The sequence below is a fragment of the Hydra vulgaris genome, chromosome 12 (genome assembly GCF_038396675.1).
Source record: "Hydra vulgaris chromosome 12, alternate assembly HydraT2T_AEP".
In the NCBI taxonomy this organism is placed as follows: Eukaryota; Metazoa; Cnidaria; class Hydrozoa; order Anthoathecata; family Hydridae; genus Hydra; species Hydra vulgaris.
Genome location: NC_088931.1, coordinates 10,555,874 through 10,580,505, shown reverse-complemented (window position 1 = coordinate 10,580,505; position 24,632 = coordinate 10,555,874). Strand labels below are relative to the sequence as shown.

Here is a 24,632-nt window from a genome sequence, read left to right as displayed (position 1 = left end):
CTAATGAAGTAGAGGCTGCGAGAGTCCATGCCTATTAGTAATTGTATGTAGATTACTTTTTTTAATTGTTGGCAGTTACGTTTTTTTTTTGTTTTTTTTTTGTCATTCAAGTTATTAGTGTTTAACTTTCTAGAAAAACACAAAGCAAACGATTTTGTTGAGATAATTTGCAAAAAAAAATTACTTTTGTCCAGTTTTAAAGCTATTAAATTAAAGCTTTTTTTTCTTTGTTTACTCTATGCTTGTGATTTTCACAGGGGCGTTCCAAGCTAGCTCTTCCTTGCAGCAAAATTAAGCTGTGAAGCTCCAAAATCTATATTTCTTCTATATAATCACATTGTAAATATGATTGTATAGACTTTTTGATTTACCAAATATTTAAGGCAGTCTCTAAATCATTTAAGTCTGAGAAAAATTGTCCCATTGTCGGAGCGGCCCTTCTCTCTTATTGTTTTATTCCATTATTAATTTCAATAATATGATATCTTTTTGGTTTGCTTTTTTTTATTTATTTGCTCTTACGTGTCAGGAGAATATTTCAGTCTGTGTGATGTAAAGGATTAAAAAAAGGCAACCTTGCCTTACTCCTAGGTTTACTTCAATTTTTTCAGACAAATATCGGTTTATTTTTTTTTGTGCGCTTATGTTGTAATGTATAGTTTTTATGCAATTAGTTAATAAGTTACTGAAGAAAAAAAAGAAAAACGCTGCTATATAAATAGTTTCTATTTACTCTATCAAATGTCTCGACTTGATCTTTGGATATAACAGATGCATCTCGTTGATTTTTTGTTACTTTATGTGAGCTGTTTATTCTTTGCTGCTATTGACTTGATATAAAGCGCATTGAGCAAAACTTTTAAAAAAGATATTTTGATAATACTGACATAATTAAAACCTGCCCACACAGGTAATTCTTTTACATTAAACTTCTAAAAAAATGTTTATATATGTGTGTTTTTTTTAGCATGTTTGCTTAATTTTTAAATTATATTTAAATAATGAAAAAACAGAGAGTTATTTTTAAATCTATCTATAAAAATATTATATTTGAAAATTATCTTTTAGTGCATGCTTTGTTTGTCTGGAAAGGTCTAACGTCTTTAATTATATACATTATATTCAATTATATTATGAAAAAGTAATTATATAGATTTACAGCATTTATGTGCGCATGCATGTATATGTGTATATGTGTACATGCGCATGTGTGCATTTATATACATGTGTACATACATGTGTGTCTGTTTATGTGTGTGTGTATGTATGTGTGTGTGTGTATGTATGTGTGTGTGTGTATATATATATATATATATATATATATATATATATATATATATATATATATATATATATATATATATATATATATATATATATATATATATATACATATATATATATGTGTGTGTGTGTGTGTGTGTATATATATATATATATATATATATATATATATATATATATATATATATATATATATATATATATGTATATATATAGTATCTTCTGATTATAAATTAACTTTTATGCTTTCATTTTTCATGTTTTCTTTTTTGCTGTTGGTTTTGGTTTTCTTAAATGATTTATTAAAATTTTATTTTAATAAATAACTTTGAAATTTGAATATATATAGCATTGCATGACCGTAAGTTAATCTTCATGTTATTGAGAATAAATTAATTCCTTAACTTTTATTAAAAACAACTTTGAAAGACTTTAACTATTTTGCATTTTATATAAACTTCTTTGAAACATTTTACTTTTTTCTCTCATTCTTAATTTTTAATTTTAGTTACAACGTATTTATATAAATGTCTAGAAAAAACAAGGGACTTGGTGATAAGGCAAATCTGTCTTCTTCTCGTCCTTGCCATTTACATATATATTATAAAACACGGACTTGTAAATGATGCGGTAGTGGTAAGAGCGCTCGCTTTGTAGGCGAGAGGTTCGGAGTTCGACTCCCACCACGTCCCTGGAAGTACCACGCTTAACTTAGTTTCTCCGCGCAGCGGCCTTGCTCGGCAATGTTCGTGTTTCGGAGTTAAAGAGTTGAGAGAGGGTTGCACCACGAACAACAACTAAAAAATAATTTAAAAAAATTGTACGGCTAAATGAAAGGGAAAAAAAATTAAAATTATTTTTAAATATTTTGATTTCTTTCATTTTTTTAACTTTTTTAAAAGTTTGTCATTATCATCACTATTTACGCTGTTAATAGTATTTACAATCTCCATAAAAAAAGATTATGTTTTGATATCGAATAAATCATATTTTAGATTAAAGAGAAATATAGATGGTACCGTTGCGGTTCTAAAAATAGATTTAATAAATTTTCCGCAAAGCTTTCTGGGATCGAAATGCGGATAAACAATACAAAATGCAAAGAAACTTAATACCAATTCAGAAGAAAATATGTATAAAAGTGCAATAAAACAATGTTATTAGGATTTATTCTTATCAGATTCTTGCTATCTTGAGCGTTTTTGCCTGGCGTAATTTAAAAAAATAGGATTAACTAAAAATTCGATGACAAAAAAAAGAGTAAAAAAAATAAATAAAACTTTTGAAATTATATATTTAATCAAAAAGTTTACATCTTGAAGATTTTCTTGTCGAAAAGAATGAAAATAATATTAACATAGATACATATAATATGTAAAATCGTTATAACAAAGAAATTTATAAACTCTTTATTTTTTCTAATATAAATATAGAATGCAGTATTGTTAATTAACTTTTGGAAATAGCCATGATTTTATCGTTGATTTTTTGGATCATTTTCCTTTATTATTTGAACATGAAAAGTATTATTTTGTTGCTTTAGTGAATCTCAATTTTCTACTTTTATTACTTTCTTGGACCTGCAAATTATCAACTTTCATATTTCATATTAAGATTAGTAGAACTTTCATATTTCAGCTCAATGAGTGTGAGGCTTTAAACAAAGTCTTTATAGTTATCTGTTAAAAAGATGAAGCATGTATCAAATTTTATATCAGTGTAGCATGTGGCTTTATTTCACAAATGTGGAATTATGGAATTAATTACTTTAAGATATATAAACTAATTAAGATGCCAATAGCATCTTAATTAGTTTATGTTACTTCAAAATTGGTAAACTTTTAACAATGCTTGTCTGCTTTTTAAAATTCAAATTTTGTTTTTACAAGTTTAACTGTCTATTTCGTTTGTTTATTTCGGTAATTGCGATTTTTTTCAATATGTATATAAAGATTTCATTGTGTAATCCGTATACAAGTACTAATGCAAAAAAAAAAGTAAATTAAAAAAAATTAAAAGCCATTTTAAACAAATTTTTCAGAGTTGAAATTTAAGTTTACTTAAAAATTATGGATTTAAACTTATTCATAAACATTTATGTAAATATGTACTTATTTTATTTGGTCGCAACTTTTAAAAAGAAATTTATATACTTATTAACAAAATATATTTTTAATACCTTTTTTTTTTAATATCATTTTAATAGTCAATATGTAGAGAGCTGGTTAATATTTCTCTGACTTTATTTAATTCTTTATGTTTAATCGTTTACTCTCAGGTGCTTAATACGAAGGAGGGGCAATTCATTTTGGAAAGTATACCCACCCTGAGCGTATAAATAGATACTTGGAGTAATCAGGCTTTAAAATGTCTAATTTAAACTAACTGATCGAAATAAAAACTTTCATTTAATCAGCTCTTAAAAATTGACAAACACTCAACAAGAAATAACGCGGAAAAGTACAAGAGGCAAAAAGACAAAACATTATTTTGATTAGAATGTCGGTGCGAGTAACAGTCGAATTCTGATTAGTTTTATTGCGTTTATGGAGGAAGCAAGCGCGAACGCAGGCTTCCGCTACCAGAAATTATACTGTCGAGTTACCGACGTTAGCGGTAATCAGCCGATGCGAAGTGCAATGCACCAACCTCACTCTGAAAGAAGCCCCTTCGTGATGGTATTGTGTTTATATTTCAGTAGTACGCCAGCTAATTGCCTTGTGGACTACTTGACAAGAATTACATAGAAATATTTACAAAGTTTTTCCTATGCTTTTCAAGTCGAGAAACGGAGCGCATCAAGAATAAGCGAGTTTAGAAAAGTAAGAAAAAAGTAAAAAGAAAAGGCGAAAATTTAAAATAAAAAAATAAAAAGTTTGGGTCTTTCAAAAAGTATAAGGTTTTTTTGATTTAATTCAAAAATTGGTTTAATTTATTTTCTAGATTTATGTTACCGTTTATATCTCTTATTTCCATAGTTTCGTTTAAAAAGGAGTTTAATTGGTTGTTTTCTTTAGCAATGTCTTGTTCAATCTGAAGTATTTTTTTAACTTTAGATATGTATGCTCTTAGAAGGCTTATTCTCGCGCTTATACTTCTCTCATGATAAGCTCTCATTCTTATAGAATAGACATAATAAAAAAGCTCGTCAAGCAATAAATTACCAATATAAAATTTTGGCGCGTTTTCAACAAAACCGAAAAGATAAAATTTAAAAGTGTTTTTAAAAGGTTTACTGCTAGGATAAATCTTATTTAGCAAATATATTGTGTATTTAATTAAAGGTTGTACTTTTTCGCAGCTATATATCATGTGAGATAGAGTTTCTCTATCTTTCATACACTGGGGACAAAGGTTATCAGGTGCATGACCTCTGCGTTTAAAGATGGAGTTAGTGGGTAGCGCAAAGTGAATGGCTTTATATTTTATTTTGTTTGTTTTGTTGTTATTATTTCTTTTGAAAATGTTTTGAAAGAGGAGGGACCATTCCTTTGAGGAGGTGCCCGTCATGCTCTTTTCAAAAACAGAGTTCCACCTAGTAAACAGGGTCGTTACACCCAAACTGTATTTCTTTTTCATAAGAAAATCGTAAATGGATTTTGATGTAAGGTCGGTAATCAAAACCGGTTTTAGGGGGTGTATAAAGTTTCTTAGGGTGAAATTTGATTTGTTGTGGTCATAAGATTGACCTTCCTTTTTAATTTTTGTTTTCCAAACACGTGGAATGGAGTTTTTAATTTTTTAAAATGTTGCTTCTTTAAGACCGGTTAATTGGTAATCCAAGAAACCGGGTACAAAAACCTTTGCAAGATCAGATATTTTGGATATTTGGTTCAAGGCAGTTTCTTTTTTAGGTTTTAGAGTCTGGTGGTTTTTGTCTCTAATAAAATTGTTATAAAAAATAGGCTGGTTGAGGATTTCCTCAATAGACATATTTTTTATGTCGCTCTCGCCGTTAAAAATGTGACTCCAGTTTTTAATTAGTTGCTGGTAGAACACAGGGAAAGTATCAATTGCACTACTTGAGTGGGTTGTGATAAATATATTTTCTCCTTGATTAGTTTTTCTATAACTATTGAAAATATGCGTCGCCGCGTCTTTCCATGCGCCTGTTTGGGTGTGATTAAATATTTTTGCGACCCAAGTCAGCTGGATGGCTTTTAGTTTTTCGCCTATATCTATAATGTTTAAACCTCCTTGGCTAATAGGGAGTTTAGAAACTTTTTGGTTTGTTTTAATTGAGCTGTTGCTCTAAGAAAATTTCAACAATTTTTTTGATGAATTTGATAATTCTATCGTTAGGTATTGGCAACGTAAAAGCTAAGTGCCAAAGGTTACTTAAGAGTATTTGGTTAGTTACTATTCTTTTTCCTTTAAAGGATAAGTTAAACATTTGCCAGAATTTAATTTTCTTTTGAATAGTGGCAATGCTTTCGTTCCATTGCTTAATGTTAACTAAACAATCTCTATTGGAAAAGTAAATACCCAAGCTTTTAAGGGTGTTTTCTTTCCAGTTAAAGTTTAGAAAATTTTCTTTGTTTTTTGTTTTATTATTTCCAAGCCACAAGCCTTGGCATTTGGCTACATTTAAATTAGCTCCTGTGGCTCGCTCGTTGAGTTCTAAGGCCCTACCGAGTTCTTTTATCGACTCATCTCCTGTTAAATAGAAGTTTGTGTCGTCAGCGTATTGCGGGATTTTAGTTTCATTTTGGTTTACTGTTATTCCTTTTATGTTTTTGTTTGCTCTTATGTAACCTGAGAAAATTTCGGCTTGTATGATATATAGAATCATCGAAAGAGGACAACCTTGCCTTACTCCTCTATGAATTTCAATTTTTTCAGATAAAAATCCGTTTATTTTTGTTTGCGCGCTTATGTCGTAATATATCGTCTTAATAAAATTTATAAATACGGTATTAAAACCAAAAAAAGATAAAGTGTCATAAAGATAGTTTCTATCAACTCTATCAAATGCCTTGACCTGGTCAATGGATATAATAGACGCATCAAGTTGGTTTTTGTTGGATATTCTTATAATATCTCTGGTGTACGATAAATTGTAATATATGGTTCTACGCAGGACGCATGCCGTTTGATTTTCGTTTATAATCAGAGCAATTATCTTAGTTATGATTTTATAGTCTGTATTCAAAAGGGAGATAGGACGCCAATTGTTGATGTCAGTCTTATCTCCTTTTTTAAACAAACATATGATTATTGCCTTTTTTTGACTTTCGCACATTTCACCGCTGCTAAAAGTTTCGTTTATAGCTGCGGCCAACAATTCCCCAAACAAATAAATATTTTGCTTGTAGAATTCGATGGTGAGGCCGTCGCTTCCGGGTGATTTGTTATTTTGCACCGTTTTCAGCGCGTTTTTAATTTCTGTAATTGTTATTGGCATTTCTAGTTCTTTACTTAAAGTTTTGGGTACTTTATGAATAGGGGATGTTTTGGAAAAAAGAAAGTTTTGACTTTTTTCGTCGCATTTTTCGCTTGCGTAGAGTTCTTTATAATAATTTTCGAACTCTTTGAGGATTTCATCTTTTTCTGATTTTGTTGTTACTTGTTTTGCTGGTTTTAGCTTTTCTAATTGAAAAAACGAGCGACTGCATTTTTCGCCTTCAAGTCGCCATTTAATATTTGCTCTTATTTGCGCGCCATACGCTTTATTTGTTTCAAAAATTTTAAGTTTGTTTTTGATGTCAGCGCTCAAAATCTGCATGCGCGGGTTCAGGTGCGCTTTTTTAACTGCGTTTTTAAATTTTTTTTTAAGTTTATATTCTTCAATCCTGTTATTTTTTGCCTGTTGTTTACAAAATTTTTTTGCGTATTCTTTTAGTTCACTTTTAAGGTTTTCCCACGTTTCTTTTTTAGATTCTACGTTTTCGGATGTTTTATTGCTAATAATTGTTTCAATTTGATCTAAATAGTTTTTATTTTTTAAGTGTTTATTATTAAAAATCCACAGGCTTTTACCCATTTCTATTTTGTCAAAGGTAATGGAGGCAACGCACGCGTTATAGTGGTCAGAATGCGCCATCGGTTCGTGTTTTATCTCTACATTTTGTCTCGTTTTTTTACTTAAATAGATTCTATCGAGTCGAGAATAAGAAATATTGTTTGTAGCTTTATAAGTGAATTCTTGTTTATTTGGATTAAATAGACGCCACGTGTCCTCTACTTCGAGTTTATTAATTAATTTTTTAAGTTTCTCAGTTGTGGAGCATTTTTTCCTGTAAATTTGTGGTTGCCTATCAAATTCGCTTAAAACCATATTAAAATCTCCCGCCAAGACTACTAAAACGTTTTCTAAATTTATATGTTTAATTTCGTTTTCGATTAATTCAAATAATTTTTTTCTGTGTTTAGAAAACTCATGCCCCGAGGACATGAGTTTTCTAAACACGTTTAGCAAAGAATTTTTTGTTTGTTTAATTTTGTTAATACGTAATTAAAAATTCCATTTTCGTAGTCGAACTTTTCGTACGGTTTTAGCACGCGTTTGCATATTATAGCTGTGCCACCAGTGCGGGTCTTCCCCGCAGAGGTGAAAACGCTGCCTTTCCAGTTTTTAGATAACTCATCGTTTTGTAACTTATTTAAATGAGTGTCTTGTAATAAATAAAAATCGTAATTTAGTTTTTTAAAATTATTTAAAACTGTATCTCGTTTTTGCTTATTTATAAGGCCAGCAACGTTGACTGAGAAAATGCTTATTATATCCATTTATCAGTGTCAAGGCACTTTCCATCCCTACGTAGGCGTTCCGTAATTAAGAATTTGCAAATAAGCGCATTCTTATTTGGAACGCCAACTTCAGGTGGTTTAGAGTTAATTAATTTCGTGTTGAAATATTCGTTTGAAAGTAAATTTGTTTTAAAAAAACCGTTAATAAAAATTAAGGAAAAAATAAAAAATAAGAAAAACTTAGCTATTTTTCAGCGTGTTTCTTTCTTTGCTCGTCCCCATTCTTTTTTTTCGATCATTTTTGTGTGGAGTTGGTGGTGGTGCACTGCGTTTTTTTTGCCACGTGTTTTCTTCCTCCATTTTTTCTCGACCTTTTTCGTTCGCTTCTTCCGCTCGCTTGCTTTCTTCGGCGTCTTTCGAGTGATTTTCCTCTTCTTCTTCTTCTGCTTCTCTGTTCGTCGGTTTTTCGAAGTAGAAATCTTTTCTTCTTGTTTCGAGTGTCTGTCGTTCTTCTTCTTTGGACTTTTCGTGTTGAGTAACGTTCTTCTGTTTTGTTGCTTGTTTGTTCCCTTCTTCTTTATTAGTTTGTTCTTCTTTGTTTTCAAATAAGATGTTTATCTTCTTTTTGGTAACGGTTAGTTGATTTATGTTTTTTTCGTTTGTTATATTAGATGGATTTTTTTCGGGTTTTGAGTTGTTTGTTTCTGGTTCACATGTTGGTTGTTGATGGATTAGTAAGGGTAAAGCTTCGTTATTTGCATCTCGAGGTTGTCTTCTTTCTGTGTTATTGCGTATATCCTGGCCGTTATGCCTAGTTCTTATTTTATACCCTACGATGTTTAGGGAGGTTGGAATTGGTTTCGGCATGTCTTCCATGACAGCAACCAGGATACCGGAGTAGTAGGGTGTGTCTTTTCCTGGCGTTGTCCTCATAACTGGTTTAGTGTAGACAAGCCTACCGTATCCCATGTCTTCAAAAAAGCTTCCAGTCTTAAATTGTTTTGCCTCAATCGGAAGGCCAAACACTGATACGTGTGTTAATCGTTTTTCTTCTAGTTTTGGCCTTCGATTTATATTAGATATTTTGAAGGTATGTTGGTAATTGTTGATATACAAACCGTTTTCTAATAATTTCAATCTGGCTTCGTTGGTTTTCATAACGATTTCGATAGATGTGTTTCGTCTCAAAAATTGCACACCTTCAAGCACTTCGTCCAAGTCTTCTTTTTTTAATGCTTTTAAGAAGTCGTTTAATGTAAATTGTATTTTTATTTCGCAAATGAGCGTTTTTGGTAAAACTCGTTTTTTTAATTCTGATTTTGCTGCTTCAGCGTAGTTTCTTGGATGTTTTTTGATTTTTTGTTCATATTCGCATTCATTATCCGATGGTTCGTCGCTACTATAATTAATTTCCACTTGTTCACTTAATTCACCAGTGGAAGCTTTCGCCATTTTGTCTAGGAGAATCGATGATATTTTTTCGATTTGTGGAGTATCATCATTTTTAGTTTTGAAAAAAACTGATTCTTGTTGCTTTATAAAGTTCGCCATTTAAAAGTGTAGCCAATTACGAACTAAACATTTACCAAATACTGATAATACTTACTGACTAGAGAAACCGCTTCGTGATCCGACTTAACTTCCAAGTCAGGTAAGTTTAATTAGACTAACAAATTAATAGTGTTGTTACGACTTATAAATAATTCGACTGTCGACTAAATCGGCTAATACATTTTTGAAATCAACATCGAATAAAAGTCGATTTAGTCGAAATATGGGAATAATTTATTTTTTCGAAATAAATTGTAATAAAAATAATAAAATATTTTATATTCGCTTTATAATCTTTTGACCTGTATAATTATTTAATTAGTTAACTATAAAACATTTTTAAAACATTAAAACAAAATAGTACAAAATCAAACAATTCCCTGATTTCCCCTGATTTTTAACTAATTCAATCCTTATTCCCTGATTTTCCCTGATCACATCTAAATTTCCCTGACTTTCTCTGAATTCCCTGATTTCCCTGATTTTCCTGATTTGGTGGCAACCCTGCAAATTGATTTTGATAAATTCATTTCCTAATAAAATAGCATAATATGCAAAACAGGTGGCACTACATTAACTAAAGTTATTATAAAGAAAATCACAGGAGCAATAATTGAATTATGAAACTTACCTAGAGCTCTTAAGTTTCCACCTTGTCTACCTTCACACATTGTAAGCACTTTCCAGAGATTGCATTGTCCTCCTTAAGACTTTAGAGTTAGCAGGTGTGTGAGACATAGAAAAGATTGCATGATTTCTTAGAGAATTCAACTTAACTTTTAGTTATATGAGTTAATTGATCAATTTGACTCAGTAGCTCCTGACTCCTATTTAAATTAAAAAGTCATCTGCATCTGGTGATTTGTTTTTTTGGGTGGAGCTTGCGACAGTTGCATTTTAAAAAGTTCTTCGTTTTTGATGGCTTCAAAATTTTTTTTATTTCTCTTTTTTTTTTCAAACTCATCATTACTAGGCATATCAAAATAAATAAAACTAAATCAATCGCATCATAAAACTAAATCAATCGCATTATAAAATTATTAAAATGGAAATGACAAAATGTTAGTGATCTGCCTTAATCAATCGCTTAAAAAAAGAAAAGTTACACCTACATTCCCAACCAATTTTCCATCCAATGTGTTTTTTTAGAACTTCCCTCTCAGCTGAATTTATAGTTATTAAAATAATATTGACTTAGTAATAAATATAATACAAACAAATAACATAATATTAATAAACAAATATATGCACTAGATAAAAGTGGATTTAACAACTTATCTGATATTAGTTTGATAATTCAAAGATAAAAATTCCACATAACTTTGTTAACTTTATACTTCAAAAATTGACTCGCTGAAACAGTTGTTTGGACAAAATTCGTTAAATATTAACGAATTATGTCGAAACAACTTTTATTAACTTAATAAATAGTTTAGGACGTAACACATAAAGGTTACGTCATCGCAATAAAACGTCAACACATATGTATGCCTAAACTTAACAACACATATGTATGCCTAAACTTAACAAGATTAGTTGTAAAACTGACATTTTTGAAAACATATTTGATAACTAGCTAAAGATAAATAAAATAATTTTTTTTATTTTCATTTGCATAAAAGGTCGAAATTTCAATAACCAACGTCATCAAAAAAGATACGTTTTGCATTAAAAAACGATAAATTAAAAAATATAAATGCTTTAAAAACAGTCTTTTTGTAAAAAATCACCAGGATGACGTAGGAATCTGATAGAATGGACATTCATGGCTATGTGTTCCAAATTTCAAATATCAGACACAAAGCTATGTTATCAAATTTTAGTTGGCCCAATATGTACTATGTAATTACTTTTTGTACTTTTGGACAAAAAAGGAATTACATAGCACATATATAATTTGTAGCTTCTCCCTCCAAACTAGCCCAGACGAAAGAAGCATTTTGATTGTTTTAATTGTTATAAATTAGTTACAAGCAACTATTAATATTGCACTATTTTTAAGTGTGTGAAAAGTTTAAAAAAGAAGAGGTCATGAAACCAAAAAGAATTGTAAAAAGCACGAGTTTATTTCGAATGATTCAATGAACATATTTATTTAGATTCAAATTAAAATAAACAATTCAATAAAAAGTTCGGCTTATTTGATAGGGTATTGGTTTATTTAAAGCCAATAGCATCTTAATTAGTTTATGTTACTTCAAAATTGGTAAACTTTTAACAATGCTTGTCTGCTTTTTAAAATTCAAATTTTGTTTTTACAAGTTTAACTGTCTATTTCGTTTGTTTATTTCGGTAATTGCGATTTTTTTCAATATGTATATAAAGATTTCATTGTGTAATCCGTATACAAGTACTAATGCAAAAAAAAAAAGTAAATTAAAAAAGATTAAAAGACAAAACATTATTTTGATTGAAATGGCGGCGCGAGTAACGTTCGAATTCTGATTAGTTTAATTGAGTTTATGGAGGAAGCGAGCGCGAACGCAGGCTTCCGCTACCAGAAATTATACTGTCGAGTTACCGACGTTAGCGGTAATCGCAGAGGTCAGCCGATGCGAAGTGCAATGCACCAGCCTCACTCTGAAAGAAGCCCCTTCGTGATGGTATTGTGTTTATATTTCAGTAGTCCGCCAGCTAATTGCCTTGTGGACTACTTGACAAGAATTACATAGAAATATTTACAATGTTTTTTCTATGCTTTTCAAGTCGAGAAACGGAGCGCATCAAGAATAAGCGAGTTTAGAAAAGTAAGAAAAAAGTAAAAAGAAAAGGCGAAAATTTAAAATAAAAAAATAAAAAGTTTGGGTCTTTCAAAAAGTATAAGGTTTGTTTGATTTAATTCAAAAATTGGTTTAATTTATTTTCTAGGTTTATGTTACCGTTTATATCTCTTATTTCCTTAGTTTCGTTTAAAAAGGAGTTTAATTGGTTGTTTTCTTTAGCAATGTCGTGTTCGATCTGAAGTATTTTTTTAATTTTAGATATGTATGCTCTTAGGAGGCTTATTCTCGCGCTCATACTTCTCTCATGATAAGCTCTCATTCTTATAGAATAGACATAATAAAAAAGCTCGTCAAGCAATAAATTACCAATATAAAATTTTGGCGCGTTTTCAACAAAACCGAAAAGATAAAATTTAAAAGTGTTTTTAAAAGGTTTACTGCTAGGATAAATCTTATTTAGCAAATATATTGTGTATTTAATTAAAGGTTGTACTTTTTCGCAGCTATATATCATGTGAGATAGAGTTTCTCTATCTTTCATACACTGGGGACAAAGGTCATCAGGTGCATGACCTCTGCGTTTAAAGATGGAGTTAGTGGGTAGCGCAAAGTGAATGGCTTTATATTTTATTTCGTTTGCTTTGTTGTTATTATTTCTTTTGAAAATGTTTTGAAAGAGGAGGGACCATTCCTTTGAGGAGGTGCCCGTCATGCTCTTTTCAAAAACAGAGTTCCACCTAGTAAACAGGGTCGTTACACCCAAACTGTATTTCTTTTTCATAAGAAAATCGTAAATGGATTTTGATGTGAGGTCGGTAATCAAAACCGGTTTTAGGGGGTGTATAAAGTTTCTTAGGGTGAAATTTGATTTGTTGTGGTCATAAGATTGACCTTCCTTTTTAATTTTTGTTTTCCAAACACGTGGAATGGAGTTTTTAATTTTTTTAAATGTTGCATGTTTAAGACCGGTTAATTGGTGATCCAAGAAACCGGGTACAAAAACCTTTGCAAGATCAGATATTTTGGATATTTGGTTCAAGGTAGTTTCTTTTTTAGGTTTTAGAGTCTGGTGGTTTTTGTCCCTAATAAAATTGTTATAAAAAATAGGCTGGTTGAGGATTTCCTCAATAGACATATTTTTTATGTCGCTCTCGCCGTTAAAAATGTGACTCCAGTTTTTAATTAGTTGCTGGTAGAACACAGGGAGAGTATCAATTGCACTACTTGAGTGGGTTGTGATAAAAATATTTTCTCCTTGATTAGTTTTTCTATAACTATTGAAAATATGCGTCGCCGCGTCTTTCCATGCGCCTGTTTGGGTGTGATTAAATATTTTTGCGACCCAAGTCAGCTGGATGGCTTTTAGTTTTTCGCCTATATCTATAATGTTTAAACCTCCTTGGCTAATAGGGAGTTTAGAAACTTTTTGGTTTGTTTTAATTGAGCTGTTGCTCCAGAGAAAATTTTCAACAATTTTTTCGATGAATTTGATAATTCTATCGTTAGGTATTGGCAACGTAAAAGCTAAGTGCCAAAGGTTACTTAAGAGTATTTGATTAATTACTATTCTTTTTCCTTTAAAGGATAAGTTAAACATTTGCCAGCGTTTAATTTTCTTTTGAATAGTGGCAATGCTTTCGTTCCATTGCTTAATGTTAACTAGACAATCTCTATTGGAAAAGTAAATACCCAAGCTTTTAAGGGTGTTTTCTTCCCAGTTAAAGTTTAGAAAATTTTCTTTGTTTTTTGTTTTATTATTTCCAAGCCACAAGCCTTGGCATTTGGCTACATTTAATTTAGCTCCTGTGGCTCGCTCGTTGAGTTCTAAGGCCCTACCGAGTTCTTTTATCGACTGATCTCCTGTTAAATAGAAGTTTGTGTCGTCAGCGTATTGCTGGATTTTAGTTTCTTTTTGGTTTACTGTTATTCCTTTTATGTTTTTGTTTGCTCTTATGTAACCTGAGAAAATTTCGGCTTGTATGATATATAGAATCATCGAAAGAGGACAACCTTGCCTTACTCCTCTGTGAATTTCAATTTTTTCAGATAAAAATCCGTTTATTTTTATTTGCGCGCTTATGTCGTAATATATCGTCTTAATAAAATTTATAAATACGGTATTAAAACCAAAAAAAGATAAAGTGTCATAAAGATAGTTTCTATCAACTCTATCAAATGCCTTGACCTGGTCAATGGATATAATAGACGCATCAAGTTGGTTTTTGTTGGATATTCTTATAATATCTCTGGTGTAGGATAAATTGTAATATATGGTTCTACGCGGGACGCATGCCGTTTGATTTTCGTTTATAATCAGAGGTAGAACATTTTTTAGTCTATTTGCAATTATCTTAGTTATGATTTTATAGTCTGTATTCAAAAGGGAGATAGGACGCCAATTGTTGATGTCAGTCTTATCTCCTTTTTTAAACAAACATATGATTATTGCCTTTTTTTGACTTTCGCACATTTCACCGCTGCTAAAAGTTTCGTTTATAGCTGCGGCCAGCAATTCCCCAAACAAATAAATATTTTGCTTGTAGAATTCGATGGTGAGGCCGTCGCTTCCGGGTGATTTGTTATTTTGCATCGTTTTCAGCGCGTTTTTAATTTCTATAGTTGTTATTGGCATTTCTAATTCTTTACTTAAAGTTTTGGGTACTTTTTGAATAGGGGATGTTTTAGAAAAAAGAAAGTTTTGACTTTTTTCGTCGCATTTTTCGCTTGCGTAGAGTTCTTTATAATAATTTTCGAACTCTTTGAGGATTTCATCCTTTTCTGATTTAATGTTGTTGTTCTTATCCTTTATTTTTGTTGTTACTTGTTTTGCTGGTTTTAGCTTTTCTAATTGAAAAAACGAGCGACTGCATTTTTCGCCTTCAAGTCGCCATTTAATTTTTGCTCTTATTTGCGCGCCATACGCTCTATTTGTTTCAAAAATTTTAAGTTTGTTTTTGATGTCAGCGCTCAAAATCTGCATGCGCGGGTTCAGGTGCGCTTTTTTAACTGCGTTTTTAAATTTTTTTTTAAGTTTATATTCTTCAATCCTGTTATTTTTTGCCTGTTGTTTACAAAATTTTTTTGCGTGTTCTTTAAGTTCACTTTTAAGGTTTTCCCACGTTTCTTTTTTAGATTCTACGTTTTCGGATGTTTTATTGCTAATAATTGCTTCAATTTGATTTAAATAGTTTTTATTTTTTAAGTGTTTATTATTAAAGATCCACAGGCTTTTACCCATTTCTATTTTGTCAAGGGTAATGGAGGCAACGCACGCGTTATAGTGGTCAGAATGCGCCATCGGTTCGTGTTTTATCTCTACATTTTGTCTTAATTTTTTAATTAAATAGATTCTATCGAGTCGAGAATAAGAAATATTGTTTGTGGCTTTATAAGTGAATTCTTGTTTATATGGATTAAATAGACGCCACGTGTCCTCTACTTCGAGTTTATTAATTAATTTTTTAAGTTTCTCAGTTGAGGAGCATTTTTTCCTGTAAATTTGTGGGTGCCTATCAAGTTCGCTTAAAACCATATTAAAATCTCCCGCCAAGACTACTAAAACGTTTTCTAAATTTATATGTTTAATTTTGTTTTCGATTAATTCAAATAATTTTTTTCTGTGTTTAGAAAACTCATGTCCCGAGGGAGCGTATACGTTTAGCAAAAGAATTTTTTGTTTGTTTAATTTTGTTAATACGTAATTAAAAATTCCATTTTCGTCGTCGAACTTTTCGTATGGTTTTAGCACGCGTTTGCATATTATGGCTGTGCCACCAGTGCGGGTCTTCCCCGCAGAGGTGAAAACGCTGCCTTTCCAGTTTTTAGATAACTCATCGTTTTGTAACTTATTTAAATGAGTGTCTTGTAATAAATAAAAATCGTAATTTAGTTTTTTAAAATTATTTAAAACTGTATCTCGTTTTTGCTTATTTATAAGGCCAGCAACGTTGACTGAGAAAATGCTTATTATATCCATTTATCAGCGTCATGGCATTTTCCATCCCTACGTAGGCGTTCCGTAATTAAGAATTTGCAAATAAGCGCATTCTTATTTGGAACGCCAACTTCAGGTGGTTTAGAGTTAATTAATTTCGTGTTGAAATATTCGTTTGATAGTAAATTTGTTTTAAAAAAACCGTTAATAAAAATTAAGGAAAAAATAAAAAATAAGAAAAACTTAGCCATTTTCCAGCGTGTTTCTTTCTTTGCTCGTACCCATTCTTTTTTTTCGATCATTTTTGTGTGGAGTTGGTGGTGGTGCACTGCGTTTTTTTTGCCACGTGTTTTCTTCCTCCATTTTTTCTCGACCTTTTTCGTTCGCTTCTTCCGCTCGCTTGCTTTCTTCGGCGTCTTTCGAGTGATTTTCCTCTTCTTCTTCTGCTTCTCTGTTCGTCGGTTTTTCGAAGTAGAAATCTTTTCTTCTTGTTTCGAGTGTCTGTCGTTCTTCTTCTTTGGACTTTTCGTGTTGAGTAACGTTCTTCTGTTTTGTTGCTTGTTTGTTTCCTTCTTCTTTATTAGTTTGTTCTTTTTCGTTTTCAAATAAGAAGTTTATCTTCTCTTTGGTAACGGTTGGTTGATTTATGTTTTCTTCGTTTGTTATATTAGATGGATTTTTTTCGAGTTTTGAGTTGTTTGTATCTGGTTCGCATATTGGTTGTTGATGGATAAGTAAGGGTAAATCTTCGTTATTTGCATCTCGAGGTTGTCTTCTTTCTGCGTTATTGTTTGTTTCCTGGCCGTTATGCCTAGTTCTTATTTTATACCCTACGATGTTTAGGGAGGTTGGAATTGGTTTCGGCATGTCTTCCATGACAGCAACCAGGATACCGGAGTAGTAGGGTGTGCCTTTTCCTGGCGTTGTCCTCATAACCGGTTTAGTGTAGACATGCCTACCGTATCCCATGTCTTCAAAAAAGCTTCCGATCTTAAATTGTTTTGCCTCAATCGGAAGGCCAAACACTGATACGTGTGTTTGGTTTAATCGTTTTTCTTCTAGTTTTGGCCTTCGATTTATATTTGATATTTTGAAGGTATGTTGGTAATTGTTGATATACAAACCATTTTCTAATAATTTCAATCTAGCATCGTTGGTTTTCATCACGATTTCGATAGCTGTGTTTCGTCTCAAAAATTGCACACCTTCAAGTACTTCGTCCAAGTCTTCTTTTTCTAATGCTTTTAAGAAGTCGTTCAATGTAAATTGTTCTTCTATTTCGCATATAAGCGTTTTTGGTAGAACTCGTTTTTTTAATTCTGATTTTGCTGCTTCAGCGTAGTTTCTTGGATGTTTTTTAATTTTTTGTTCATATTCGCATTCATTATCCGATGGTTCGTCGCTACTATAATTAATTTCCACTTGTTCACTTAATTCACCAGTGGAAGCTTTCGCCATTTTGTCTAGGAGAATCGATGATATTTTTTCGATTTGTGGAGTATCATCATTTTTAGTTTTGAAAAAAACTGATTCTTGTTGCTTTATAAAGTTCGCCATTTAAAAGTGTAGCCAATTACGAACTAAACATTTACCAAATACTGATAATACTTACTGACTAGAGAAACCGCTTCGTGATCCGACTTAACTTCCAAGTCAGGTAAGTTTAATTAGACTAACAAATTAATAGTGTTGTTACGACTTATAAATAATTCGACTGTCGACTAAATCGGCTAATACATTTTTGAAATCAACATCGAATAAAAGTCGATTTAGTCGAAATATGGGAATAATTTATTTTTTCGAAATAAATTGTAATAAAAATAATAAAATATTTTATATTCGCTTTATAATCTTTTGACCTGTATAATTATTTAATTAGTTAACTATAAAACATTTTTAAAACATTAAAACAAAATAGTACAAAATCAAACAATTCCCTGATTTCCCCTGATTTTTAACTAATTCAATCCTTATTCCCTGATTTTCCCTGATCACATCTAAATTTCCCTGACTTTCTCTGAATTCCCTGATTTCCCTGATTTTCCTGATTTGGTGGCAACCCTGCAAATTGATTTTGATAAATTCATTTCCTAATAAAATAGCATAATATGCAAAACAGGTGGCACTACATTAACTAAAGTTATTATAAAGAAAATCACAGGAGCAATAATTGAATTATGAAACTTACCTAGAGCTCTTAAGTTTCCACCTTGTCTACCTTCACACATTGTAAGCACTTTCCAGAGATTGCATTGTCCTCCTTAAGACTTTAGAGTTAGCAGGTGTGTGAGACATAGAAAAGATTGCATGATTTCTTAGAGAATTCAACTTAACTTTTAGTTATATGAGTTAATTGATCAATTTGACTCAGTAGCTCCTGACTCCTATTTAAATTAAAAAGTCATCTGCATCTGGTGATTTGTTTTTTTGGGTGGAGCTTGCGACAGTTGCATTTTAAAAAGTTCTTCGTTTTTGATGGCTTCAAAATTTTTTTTATTTCTCTTTTTTTTTTCAAACTCATCATTACTAGGCATATCAAAATAAATAAAACTAAATCAATCGCATCATAAAACTAAATCAATCGCATTATAAAATTATTAAAATGGAAATGACAAAATGTTAGTGATCTGCCTTAATCAATCGCTTAAAAAAAGAAAAGTTACACCTACATTCCCAACCAATTTTCCATCCAATGTGTTTTTTTAGAACTTCCCTCTCAGCTGAATTTATAGTTATTAAAATAATATTGACTTAGTAATAAATATAATACAAACAAATAACATAATATTAATAAACAAATATATGCACTAGATAAAAGTGGATTTAACAACTTATCTGATATTAGTTTGATAATTCAAAGATAAAAATTCCACATAACTTTGTTAACTTTATACTTCAAAAATTGACTCGCTGAAACAGTTGTTTGGACAAAATTCGTTAAATATTAACGAATTATGTCGAAACAACTTTTATTAACTTAATAAATAGTTTAGGACGTAACACATAAAGGTTACGTCATCGCAATAAAACGTCAACACATATGTATGCCTAAACTTAACAACACATATGTATGCCTAAACTTAACAAGATTAGTTGTAAAACTGACATTTTTGAAAACATATTTGATAACTAGCTAAAGATAAATAAAATAATTTTTTTTATTTTCATTTGCATAAAAGGTCGAAATTTCAATAACCAACGTCATCAAAAAAGATACGTTTTGCATTAAAAAACGATAAATTAAAAAATATAAATGCTTTAAAAACAGTCTTTTTGTAAAAAATCACCAGGATGACGTAGGAATCTGATAGAATGGACATTCATGGCTATGTGTTCCAAATTTCAAATATCAGACACAAAGCTATGTTATCAAATTTTAGTTGGCCCAATATGTACTATGTAATTACTTTTTGTACTTTTGGACAAAAAAGGAATTACATAGCACATATATAATTTGTAGCTTCTCCCTCCAAACTAGCCCAGACGAAAGAAGCATTTTGATTGTTTTAATTGTTATAAATTAGTTACAAGCAACTATTAATATTGCACTATTTTTAAGTGTGTGAAAAGTTTAAAAAAGAAGAGGTCATGAAACCAAAAAGAATTGTAAAAAGCACGAGTTTATTTCGAATGATTCAATGAACATATTTATTTAGATTCAAATTAAAATAAACAATTCAATAAAAAGTTCGGCTTATTTGATAGGGTATTGGTTTATTTAAAGCCAATAGCATCTTAATTAGTTTATGTTACTTCAAAATTGGTAAACTTTTAACAATGCTTGTCTGCTTTTTAAAATTCAAATTTTGTTTTTACAAGTTTAACTGTCTATTTCGTTTGTTTATTTCGGTAATTGCGATTTTTTTCAATATGTATATAAAGATTTCATTGTGTAATCCGTATACAAGTACTAATGCAAAAAAAAAAAGTAAATTAAAAAAGATTAAAAGACAAAACATTATTTTGATTGAAATGGCGGCGCGAGTAACGTTCGAATTCTGATTAGTTTAATTGAGTTTATGGAGGAAGCGAGCGCGAACGCAGGCTTCCGCTACCAGAAATTATACTGTCGAGTTACCGACGTTAGCGGTAATCGCAGAGGTCAGCCGATGCGAAGTGCAATGCACCAGCCTCACTCTGAAAGAAGCCCCTTCGTGATCGGACTTTACTTTCCAGTCAGGTAAGTATAGAATTATAGAAAAATTTTAGATACAGTTTTCAAACTAATAAATCGCGATTGTGGGTTTACTTTATTTTAAAACAAGTTGAAAAATATCACGAATGTTTGTGATGAGTGAAGTAGAATATAACCAGATGTGAAAAAGTTAGCCAAATATTCACGTCAAAAACAATAAATACAATAAAAAGAACAAAATTAGTTCAGCTATATTAGTACTAAAGAAAAATACTTTGCGAAAATACGGCTGAACTCCTTTATGCACTTCGCCGCATTGACTATCAAACTTTCAATTTTGTTCGTAAATATTTTAATTTTTTGCTATGCTATGATTGCTCAAAACCATACTAAAGATAATGCTTAAATATTCGCTCTTAATTTAAAAGGTTTCATTATTATCTAGGGTTAAAAATTTCTGGAAATTTTCAAAAAATGTTTATTGCAATTAAACCTATATGGTTTTATAAAACTCATTTTTTTGTTTCTAAAATATGCGTTTTATTATAATTTTATAAAAACTTCTACTATGACTGTAACTCTTTGTTTTTGAATATACATACATACATATTTTTTTTCATCGTTTTATCGTCGCTTTTAGCGTTTTATCTTTTTTTTTGGTATTTTGTTGAGTTTTTTAATATAACTATAAGTAGAAACTATGATAACTTGTTTTCAAAATTTTCTCAAACTTTTTTACCCTGTTATTTATCGATGACTTCCGAATCTTTACATTCTCGTTTTCAAAAAACATGCGCGCGCATACTTGTGGACAATAAAAAGCAACAAATATTCGGAAATTTTCCAACACTAAACATTAAGATGTTAGTATGTTTTGTTAGGAAATTTATTCACTTTTTAATTTTTTTTAACATAAATTAAATTATTTCAACCAGCTGTTGTATCATTAGTTACTCAAAAAGATGTAAAAACTAATTTATAAAGTTTCTTTTATTTTATAATTATTTTAAATGTTACCAGCTTTTTAAAAGTTGAAACTTTTTTCACTCACGCTTGATGTTGGAGGACCGTCTTTATTTTGTGCTTATAAAGCACAGTATAATAAAAAATTTAACTTCACGATAGCAAACTTAGTTTAGTTATAAACAAATACCATTAAATGTTGAATTGGTATATAATAAAAACCAGTTGGGGCAACTAGTTTTATATCTCCTGAATGGGTGATTGTGTATCAGGCAGATTACTATATCATCATGGTCGAAAACACGGGTTCCGAAGTGGAGGAGCACAATCGTCATAATCTAAAAGAGTCCTCTATACCTTGAATTGTCTATACAAAAAAAAAATAATAATAATAAATAAGATCCTTTAGAAAAAAAAGTTGGGGTGGCACGCGCCTACTTGTGTCGTCAGCTCTGATCAGAATAAGCTTTTATCAAATACTTGATCCTGGTGGCTATATTCTTACTGACTGAGTGATGATTCTTATCACTTACTACTGTTACTCGATAACTTTTGTGATTTTATAAGTAATACAATACGATTGTATCATTAGGGTATATATTTATCGTACTGTAGTTTATTCTCCTCGGGCCTTTACCCTGCAGAGGTATTAATAATGTTACAGTAGTATAGAAATAAAAATTCAAGGTGGTCTACTGTTCCATTATTAAAATACATAAAGACAGACTCCCAGGGGGCTCACGTTTAAGAAAATAAAAAAATTTAAAAAAATATATGGGTATATATCTATTAATTGGCTGAGTTAAGTTTATTTTACCAGCTTCAATTATTATTAACTATAAATTCACTACAGGGGACTTGATATTAAAAATGCTATTTGGGCAGCATTAAAAATCATCGCTTTTACAAAAGACTATAATTATCTGGATGTAAAATCTAGACAGATTTCTAATATTCCTATACAAATGTTGATTGATTGATTTATTATACATGATGCTCATTGCAGTAGCAAGCTTTGTTTAAGGCTAAACATAATTTGCATCCCCATCGCTAAATTGGCCTACAAGTTACTAAAAACTGCAAAATTACATATAAAAAGACTTGATTGATTATTTACAGTATTTTACAATTTTTTCTCGAAATAAAGACCCTATTGATTAATGAAAGGCAAAAAGTTATTAAAATATTTTTGCTAAACTTAAACTATTTAAAAATATAGTTAGCAATAAAAAAAGAATTAATCTAATAATATCGATATCTTTAAACAAGTGCTTTTAAGACTTGAGTTTAACTCGCCACAACCTTCCTTCGGCACTTTTGACCTTATAAACCAACAAATTAAAAAATTATGCTATACTTTAAAATGGTTTAAATCTATCCCGTATTTTTCAATCAATACAGCAAAGTGGGCGATTTGTGTGTGTGTTTTTATCAAAGTATCATACCTAGCAAATTAATTAATTATTATTTTTTTGTATTTTTTGTTTTTTTATTTTTGAGCCATAGTGCAGAAAGAAATTGAGAATTAGAATTAGAAAAAGATGTTCAAGATCAGTTAAGAGTTTTTTGTGAAAAAAATTTTTATTAAAGAAAATAAAAAATTGCAGGACTTTAACAACACAAACATTACGAATGCTACAGAAAAGGTTCAAATGATGAAACTATATATCATAAAATAAGTGCTGACAGTGATTGTCTAATCATAGATAACAATACTTTTGTTGTAAAAAAGAAAAAAATTCATGCAGAGAACAGGAAATCTTTACTAAACATTTAGTTTTTACTATAAACCAGTGTATTAATTTAGCTCATATGTTTAGTTGCAGATTCCCATTCTCTACTAGGCAAAATATATTGTTAAGACAAACAAAACTGATGGAAAATGTCCGCAGTGTTTTTACATATTTCAACAGAAGCAGGACAGTAGGCAAATATGTGAATGCTGTCCTCTATTTTACCACAAGTTTTACACTTGTTATTTTTAACAACCTGTTGCCTTGTGCTTTTGACTATCAAGACCGCAGAAGGTAGACTGTGGTGTAAAAAACGATAGAAGATGTTTTGTGTCTGTTTGCATGCATGGGGGGGGGGGGGGTAAAGTTTTTTTCCAAATTTGGGTCCACAGAATTATTGGTTTTTTTAAACTGTCCCAGAAACGTTTTGCTGGCACGACTGTCATTTTTTTTTTTGCCTCTTCAAAGTAAAAGTTTTTGTTGAGTTTAGGGGGATATTAAACAAGCACCCATTTTTGTCTAATATTTCATTATTTTTTGGAAAAGTGTTTTGCGTTATAAAATTCCAGCTTTGGTTTTGGTTCGTAAATTTTATAAGTGAACTTGCCGACCAATACTTTGAAAAGTAGTAAGATTGATGGGTTTGGTCTTCTCCGCATTCTCTCAGTTGAAATAGTGTTTTGAAGCGAAGCGCAAGACTTTTCTCTTTTGGAGATAAAATTCCGAGACCCCCGCTTTTGACGGGTAAAAAAAGCGCAAGTGGACTTGCGAACCAATACTTTGAAAAGTATTATATTGATAAATACGCTAGCCATGTCGAAAACGTGATTTCTGGCAAACGTGTTGCTCATTTCCGAATGGGTAATAGAACATCTGCATAAAGTCGTCTCTCTCTTGACCGGATTGAAATCGGTCTTTTGCCACAGTTTTTCAAAAAACGACTTTATGCAGATGTTCTATTACCCATTCGGAAATGAGCAACACGTTTGCCAGAAATCACGTTTTCGACATGGCTAGCGTATTTATCAATATAATACTTTTCAAAGTATTGGTTCGCAAGTCCACTTGCGCTTTTTTTACCCGTCAAAAGCGGGGGTCTCGGAATTTTATCTCCAAAAGAGAAAAGTCTTGCGCTTCGCTTCAAAACACTATTTCAACTGAGAGAATGCGGAGAAGACCAAACCCATCAATCTTACTACTTTTCAAAGTATTGGTCGGCAAGTTCACTTATAAAATTTACGAACCAAAACCAAAGCTGGAATTTTATAACGCAAAACACTTTTCCAAAAAATAATGAAATATTAGACAAAAATGGGTGCTTGTTTAATATCCCCCTAAACTCAACAAAAACTTTTACTTTGAAGAGGCAAAAAAAAAAATGACAGTCGTGCCAGCAAAACGTTTCTGGGACAGTTTAAAAAAACCAATAATTCTGTGGACCCAAATTTGGAAAAAAACTTTACCCCCCCCCCCCCCATGCATGCAAACAGACACAAAACATCTTCTATCGTTTTTTACACCACAGTCTACCTTCTGCGGTCTTGATAGTCAAAAGCACAAGGCAACAGGTTGTTAAAAATAACAAGTGTAAAACTTGTGGTAAAATAGAGGACAGCATT

General features: G+C 30.9%; 2 non-coding genes across 2 annotated transcripts; both read right to left on the bottom strand.

Annotated features, from left to right (window-relative positions):
- Window positions 1-11,991: 11,991 nt before the first annotated feature.
- LOC124808325 (U1 spliceosomal RNA) lies at window positions 11,992-12,151 on the bottom strand. The gene has a single exon (XR_010642819.1). It is a non-coding gene; the product is annotated as a U1 spliceosomal RNA (small nuclear RNA).
- An 8,054-nt stretch (window positions 12,152-20,205) lies between these two features.
- Window positions 20,206-20,370, bottom strand: LOC136089167 (U1 spliceosomal RNA). The gene has a single exon (XR_010642822.1). It is a non-coding gene; the product is annotated as a U1 spliceosomal RNA (small nuclear RNA).
- Between the last annotated feature and the right edge of the window lie 4,262 nt (window positions 20,371-24,632).